This window comes from Malania oleifera, chromosome 1 (assembly GCF_029873635.1).
Source record: "Malania oleifera isolate guangnan ecotype guangnan chromosome 1, ASM2987363v1, whole genome shotgun sequence".
NCBI classification, from domain to species: Eukaryota; Viridiplantae; Streptophyta; class Magnoliopsida; order Santalales; family Ximeniaceae; genus Malania; species Malania oleifera.
Window position 1 is genome coordinate 36,443,020 of NC_080417.1, and position 7,464 is coordinate 36,450,483.

General features: G+C 36.8%; 2 non-coding genes across 2 annotated transcripts; both read right to left on the minus strand.

Annotated features, from left to right (window-relative positions):
• Positions 1-416: 416 nt before the first annotated feature.
• Positions 417-577, minus strand: LOC131147275 (U1 spliceosomal RNA). The gene has a single exon (XR_009134668.1). It is a non-coding gene; the product is annotated as a U1 spliceosomal RNA (small nuclear RNA).
• Positions 578-6,753: 6,176 nt separating this feature from the next.
• Positions 6,754-6,861, minus strand: LOC131147366 (small nucleolar RNA R71). Its single transcript, XR_009134753.1, has one exon. It is a non-coding gene; the product is annotated as a small nucleolar RNA R71 (small nucleolar RNA).
• Between the last annotated feature and the right edge of the window lie 603 nt (positions 6,862-7,464).

Sequence of the window (7,464 nt, forward strand, 5' to 3'; positions counted from 1 at the left end):
CCACATTTCACGTACACATCCATAAGTGTTACAAACATACAAACCAGAAACGAACCCACCAAGAGAAATCCTTTGGGCATGTAACTCCCATTTCATAAAATCACATCTCTGCCTAAGTTGAGAGAATAGGATAAAAGGTTGATATTCGTTTGTAGTAACGGTATTTGGGGGCAAATATTGGAGACCTGTTTGTAGTAAATTTACAGGATAAAGTAACCATCACCCAGTCCAAATCCTTCTTTGCGCTTAAAACAAGCATACTTTTCTGCTTCATTATTTGCCCCAAAAAGGGTTGGCTTCTTCATTGTTCTTAACGAAAACTCTCGAACAGCTGCCTGCGCATGCAGAGGCGAACGACATCACACAGAAGTTGGATAATCGAAGGCAAAAAACTATGAAACTTAAACTAGAATCGGACAGGGGCCGCGCGTACGCAGGCCCCCGCTGCCACAAATTATGACGTACACTCTCCCACTTGGGGAGATGTTAGGCTAGAGCACCGCCGAAGTGCAATGGCAGCCGCACGCCTAGGCCATGAGCCTTTTTGATCACCCATAGACCCCGTCCAGGTAAGTATGTTCTTCTTTCAGCTCTCCGTTTGTCTTGTACCGCAAAGCCTAAATCGTTTGGGTGTAGTCCTTCCGATGTGGGACAAAAAACCAAAACCAAAACCAACGTCAGATTCTGAAGAACGCTCTTCTTCTGCGGCTTCTGCCTCTTCGTCTTCGGTTCCCTTTCAAAGCTTCATATCCATCCGTCGTTGTCTCTCCACACTAGAGCTTTTGCAGCAGTTCAAAAAATATGTTTATATCGCTCATCAAGTAAATTGAACGATGGGGTTGTTTGGCATGTTTAAAAAGCTATTTTAAATATAAAGTATTTAAAAAATAAAATTTACTTGAGTGAATTTAACGAGGAATGCTTTAATGAACGGTCAGATCCAAGTTCATTCTCAAATAAAAAAATAAAATTCAAGTCCAAGCCCATAGGCCTACCGGTTAACAAGCTCAACCCTAAATCTTATGACCCATTAGCCAAAGCTTAAGTCTTAGACCCATTTAGTCTTTAACCCAATCACAAATTGGGTTCAAGCACTCAAATCGGCTCAATCACAGGTCAAGCCCAATTGGACTTAACTTGACTTAACCTATCCCTTAACTCAACTCAACCTAACTCGGATTGATGGACTCAATCCCATCACCCTGTATGATTCATGAGGGAAAAAAGAAAAAACCAAGAAAAGTAAAAAAAAATAATAATAATAATAATAAAGCAAAATAAGAAGAAAATAAATAAAATTCAAGAGTACTTATTTGTTTATCTGAATGGAGATTTCTGTCCATTTTTCTCCTCGAACAAGATCTGTAAAAAATGAAGAAAAAACTATGAGAATGTAAGAGAAGCAGAGAGAAAAGAAAAGGAAAAGAAAGACATAGCAGAAGGTAAGAGAGTTAGAGATAGAATTGAAAGAGAATGAAGAGAGATATGAGAGAAAGAAAGAGAAACAAGTAGATAAAAAAATAAGAAATAAACAAGAAATAGGGAAAGAAAGAAAGAGGAAGAAAAAATATGGAAGAAAGAGAGGGAATGCAAGTAAGATAGAGCAGAGAAGGAGAAAAGGGAGAGAAGGAAGGAAGAGAGAGAAAGTAAAATAAGAAAAAGGAAAGAGAAAAAGGAAACGGCGGTGACACGTGGCATAGCCAGAGCCACTTATTTAGATAGTGATGTGGTGCAATCCTAGTCGTCCAATTTGTGTTTTGTCAATACGTACGAGCGGATTGTTGTCACATCAGCAATCTATGCTAAATATTTTGAGATACTTAGGAATTGCCACGTGGTAGGTAACGTCACGCTGACATCACCCTACTGTAGAAAATTCAAAAAAAGAAAAATAGAAAGCTGGCATGTGCTTTGAGAAGCCCAGAGTATTGACATCACTATTAAGAGCACTCCAACATGGCTTTGAGAAGCCTAGAGTATTCCTATGAATAGGGGTTGGCCTCAGAACCCTAAATTTGAAAAAAAAAAAATCAAAGTAATGACGATGGAAAATAGTTGGTTTAAAAATATCAGGTTTGTATTATTGACCTAAAACCCTAAGTTCAGAAAAGGAGAACTAGGTTTGTATTTTCGATCTTTGACGAAGGTGAATGAAACCATGAGCTTCAAAAGAGGAGCATAAGTTAAAAGCATGATGCATAAGTTTAAAAAGTTAGGGATTCATCTCGGCTAGCTAAAATCATGAGAGCTATTGAAATTATATTTTTAGGGCTTTTGAAAGCATTGTTTAGGTTCATTCAATCTAATCTTATTGGTCAAGGTCATAATCCTTCTTGAATCATGTGACCTTCAAAGGTTATATAAAAATATTTGTCATGCCTAGGGATAAGGCGAAGAAAACACTATACAATAAAATTTTCCCTTTTATCTCATCATAGTCTAGAATTAGATTTTGGGAACATCAAGACAAACTTCTTTTTTTCTTTTTGAGATTTTTTCACATTTTTAATATTTTTTTGGAATTTTTAGGATTAATAAAAGCATTAAATCATAACAAATAACCCACTCATACACACTGATTACGCATCAAAGTTGCGTAGTTAGGCGTTTAAAATCGTGCATTAGAGAATATAATTTTTATTAAATGCCTAATTATGTTCAGCATTTTAACATTGCGTTCGATTTATAATATTTGGGTTTTTATTCGATAATTTACGGATTTTCTGTATTTTATTATTGTAGGAAATTTTTTAGACATTAAAAGTTGAAATTAAAATGTACGCAGATTGTGCGTGAGAGAAACCGTGTACGTGATCGTATGCACGCAATTATTTGAAGTCATGTGTGTGTGCAAAAATTAAAGAGCACTCGAGCCATGCACGTGTGAACACGAGAAGACCACATGAATGGGGGCTTCTAGAAAACTTTAAATGGCTTGAGGTGACCATGAGAAGGGCTTTGAAGCCCATGCATACATGCTAAAGAAGCAATCGTGCATGAAGAGCCTGTCATGCATGCAGCTGGGTAGCCATGCGGGAAGATGTGGGTTGTCCACGTGAAGGAATTGTGCATGCTTTGAAGGGCGTGTGCTGGGCTTGCGACCGCATGTGTGAGTGGCTGCTTGGGCTTATGAGTTAAGAAGAGACGCTAGGCCGAATTGCATAAAGAGCTGGGATTCATGAAGCTTGATGTGACCACGTGCATGTGGAGAAGCCCATTCGGCTGGGTTTCAAGTGGGTGCATACGCTGGGCTTCAATTGTGCAGAGAACTGAATTGAGAGGAGGCACTGGCGCTGGAAAGGCTTACTGTGTGGGGGTATTTAAAGAAAAGTATGGCGAGGACTATGGATGAGCTTGTAGGTAGGACATTTTAGGGTTTGTGGGGGAGCATTGGAACCAGGCGGCAGGGGGGTCTTCGTCTTGGGATAGAGCCACAATAGAGCAACCTGGTTGCTATGGAGAACCCAATGGCCATCTCTCTCTCTCTCTCTCTCTCTCTCTCTTCCTCATCTCTTCCTTTTTAATTTGTTTCATGATTATTTTTCTCTAGCTTTTGAAGTATTGTTAGAATTTGAATAATTACAGCAATAACTCTCTCTATTCTCTCTCTTTAGATTGTTTTAAAAATTGTTATTGGAACTCCATCGGGTTGGATTATTATTTTATTATGCTCAGTTTAATTTCTTATTTAAAGTTATTGTTTGCATTTAACTGTCTCTTTGGGGTTACTTTATTATTAAGTTCAATTTGTGTTAGCCTTGGTGTATTCCCAAGAGGGGGGCTGAAATGGGTATTTAAAAATTAATCCCCTAGGTTCAACTAATCTAGCAAGCAATATTTCACAAACCTAGAGTCTTTCTATGTATTCACAATCCCAATCAAATATTTAAACGATAAATATAAACATACGGGTGTAGAAAGTAAATTGCAGAAAATAAAATCAACACCAAATTTGTTATCGGGATTCGGTCAACTGTGCCTACGTCCCCGCCTCTAGTTCGCAAGCCCGAGGATTCCACTAATGTTCACTTAAAGGGTGGAGCGACACCTAATACAACCAAGTCAATTAGCACATAGCTGACCTCAACCTTTAAAATTCTCCTTGCAGGGCGGAGAAGGCCCTAACAATCCTTACAGGTTTGATTACCGCCCCCTCAGGTCACGCTTGGAATACCACAGAATTACAATACAAACTATGTACAATATAATGCTTCTCCGATAAGTAGATATGTACCAATACAGATCAATCAAATGCACATCAACAGTATAGGTAATGTAAGTTCAGTGATGTGAATATTTGTGTAAACAACACTTAACAAGATATTATCACTAGAATATTTAAGAGTGTTCAAAACAAGCTCTATCTTTGAAACAAGTTAATATCAAATCTCAACGTTCAATCAGAGTTTCAAAGATGCTTAATCAAATATTCAAACTAACTCAAAATATTTTCCTTCAATGTAATGAGCTCAAGAGTAGTTTGAAAAATATTATAGCTTGTAAAAAATATTTTGCACAACAAAATCAAGTTATAGGAATCTTTGCAATGATAATGCAAAGATCCTTAAACTAATGAATTTTTCCCAACACTAGATTTATCAAATAAAAATCAGTGGGAAAACTCTTGCTTGACTCCCCAAAATAATATCAAACAATCAACTAAATAAATTCTCACAATATCAAATTGTATCAAGGCAATGAATATTTGAGAGTATTTTGGGCAAAATGAGATTTTGAGATAGAGAGGATTTTTGCTAATGATTTTGGATAATCTCCTGCTAATCTCACAAATGAATTCATATTTATAGACAAGTGCCAAAATATAACCATTTGGGACCTATTGAGTGTTCTTAGAAAAGTCTAAATTGCTTAGGAAATATTAATCTCAAATTAACCCTTATTTACCTCAGTTAAAATAATTTTAACCCGGCAAGGTTCGGGTGGCTAAACTGAGGTTCGGTTGCCCAAACAGACACATTTTTAAAAGGCCTTAAAAATGGTTCGGCAACCTGAGTATAGGTTTAGTAGCCCGAACAAAAGTTAGAAACATTTGTTCGTAGGTTTGGGTGCCTGGTCCTAGGTTCAATAGCCCGAACGCATGTGTTCGGCCGCCCGGGGCTTAATTTGAACTAAATTTCTCGATAGCCCGAGTTGGCGAGGGGTCCCTTTCAAGGGGTTCGGGCGCCCGTGGAAGATGTGCACAAAAGTGGTTCGGTCGCCTGAAAGCTAAGTCAACTGTTGTCTTCTCAATAGTCCAAGCGCCTGAGGAGTTTTGAACTCCTAGGGTTCGGTCGCCTGAGCTCTCTCAAATTTTCCTGTATTATTCAATTTTATTCATTTTTAACACTTCTCAATTTTGTATGATATATGTGCATGAGTGTTGGGACCTAGAGTCATACTAGGGTCTCACTGAGGCCGTTTTGAGATAGTCCCAAAAATTCGGCTTCAATCGACCAAAAGGTCGACCGAAGGGTGCCCTAAGGTCATTCAGTCCTTATGGTCATTCTATAGTCATTTTGAGCTTACAAAACCTATATGCATGACATGCAGAGATTATTACAGACTGATATAAATCATTACAGACCCAAATAATATAAATTACAATAATAAATAATTTTCATGGTCTTCAAGCTTTACTTCATGTGTCATCAATTGTTTTGCTAATATAAATCTGCACACAAACTTGAAAACCATCAAATACCAAAGTATTTGTCATTATCAAAACTAGTATGACCTATAAGGTCAACAATTTGTTTTCTTTTTGTTTAAGTTGTTGAAGGGATTGAATCTTATTTGAGTTTGCTTTTCTCTTTTTAGAATCTTTGCCTACATTTAAATATTGTCTTTTGGATAATTTCATTATTAAAGTTAGTATTTCTTTTCCCTTTAGTAATCTTGTTAGATTTAAGTCTTTCTTGGTCTCGAAATAAAATCTAGTATTAGTATTTAGTTGGACTTTGTTTATTGCTTAGCATTGTTGTTTTATTTAATTGAATGTTTGTAGGGTTTATTTTCTTTCATATTTTTGGTCTTGAGTCTGATGTTTAATCAGTATTTTTTATGCATTTTAGTTTTTAGTTAGAGTTTAAATTACAATGAAAAAATCTCAACAATCCAAGAAACCGAATCTGAACCATGTTCAGTAACCTTTCTACATGGGTTTGGAATTAAACTGCATCCCCTGAGAAGACAATCTGACCATTGGACTAATTATTACATGACTAAACTCTTATGCTTGGGATAGTTTTTAAACTGCTTATTTTTAGAGTGAGTCAAGTTTTTGGCATTGCCGGGGAATGCCAGATTTAGTTTCAAACTAGTGTTTTTTTCCTTTTATTTTACTTTTCTCCATGAAAAAAAAAAAAAAGAGGTTTTGAAATATATATGGTTGCACTTGCACCACACATGCTCATGGATTTTGCAAGCCACGTGAATCACCACACCATCTTACACCGCTTTACCTAATAATGCACTTAATTTCCCGATTAAGCATGGGAGGTGGTTAGTGATACCTCTGTTCCACGGGATGGAATCTGAGTGTCCTTATCAGCACCTGGCAGATTTTGAGTGGACTTGCAATATTGGTATTACTATAGATAGAATTGATGAACTTACTAAATTTCATTTATTTCTTGTCTCTTTAAAGGATAAGGTGGAGATGTGGTTTAATTCTTTGAGACCTCACTCTATCTCTAATTGGATTGATATGGAACGTGAATTTCTACATAAGTTTTATCCCTCACAGAGAATTCAATTTTTGCATGAAAAGATCATTCAATTTATACAGAAGGGTGGCGAGACCTTCCAAGCTTGTTGGGAGAGGTTCAAGGATCTGATAAATATCTGTCCACATCACGGGTTTGAATCCTAGAGGTTAGCCAATTATTTCTATACAAGTCTTACTTTTGAATGCAAACAGTTTGTCCAGAATATGTGCAATGGAGAATTCTTCAGAAAGGAACCGAATCAGGCACTGTCATTCCTTGATTACTTAGTTGAAAATGCCAAACACTAGAATACACAATATGATTGGGCACCAATAGCAGTACAACCTCTTAGCGCAATCGATGGTGGAGGTAAATATGAAGCCAAAGAGGAGATTGATCTAGAGGCTCTTGTTGTTGCACTGGAAAGGAGGGTAGAAGAATTAGAAAAGGAGAGTAGTTCTGATCAGATACAATAAGCAAATTGGGTTAACAAAGCTCCAAATCAATCATTATCAAACACCTACAATCCAGAAATGGAAGAATCACCCAAATTTCTCATGAAGGAATGATTAATCTAATCCATCTTTTTCATAGTTTTAGCAATCTCCTCAGTCTTATACACCACCTTTGCAGCCAACATATTGTCCAATTGCTACTCCGTATTAGCATCAGCCACAACAGATCTATCAGAGCTAGCCACTTCCAGAATTTCAATCTAATGAAGCTTCTATTTCATTGATAACATATTTTAAGGATA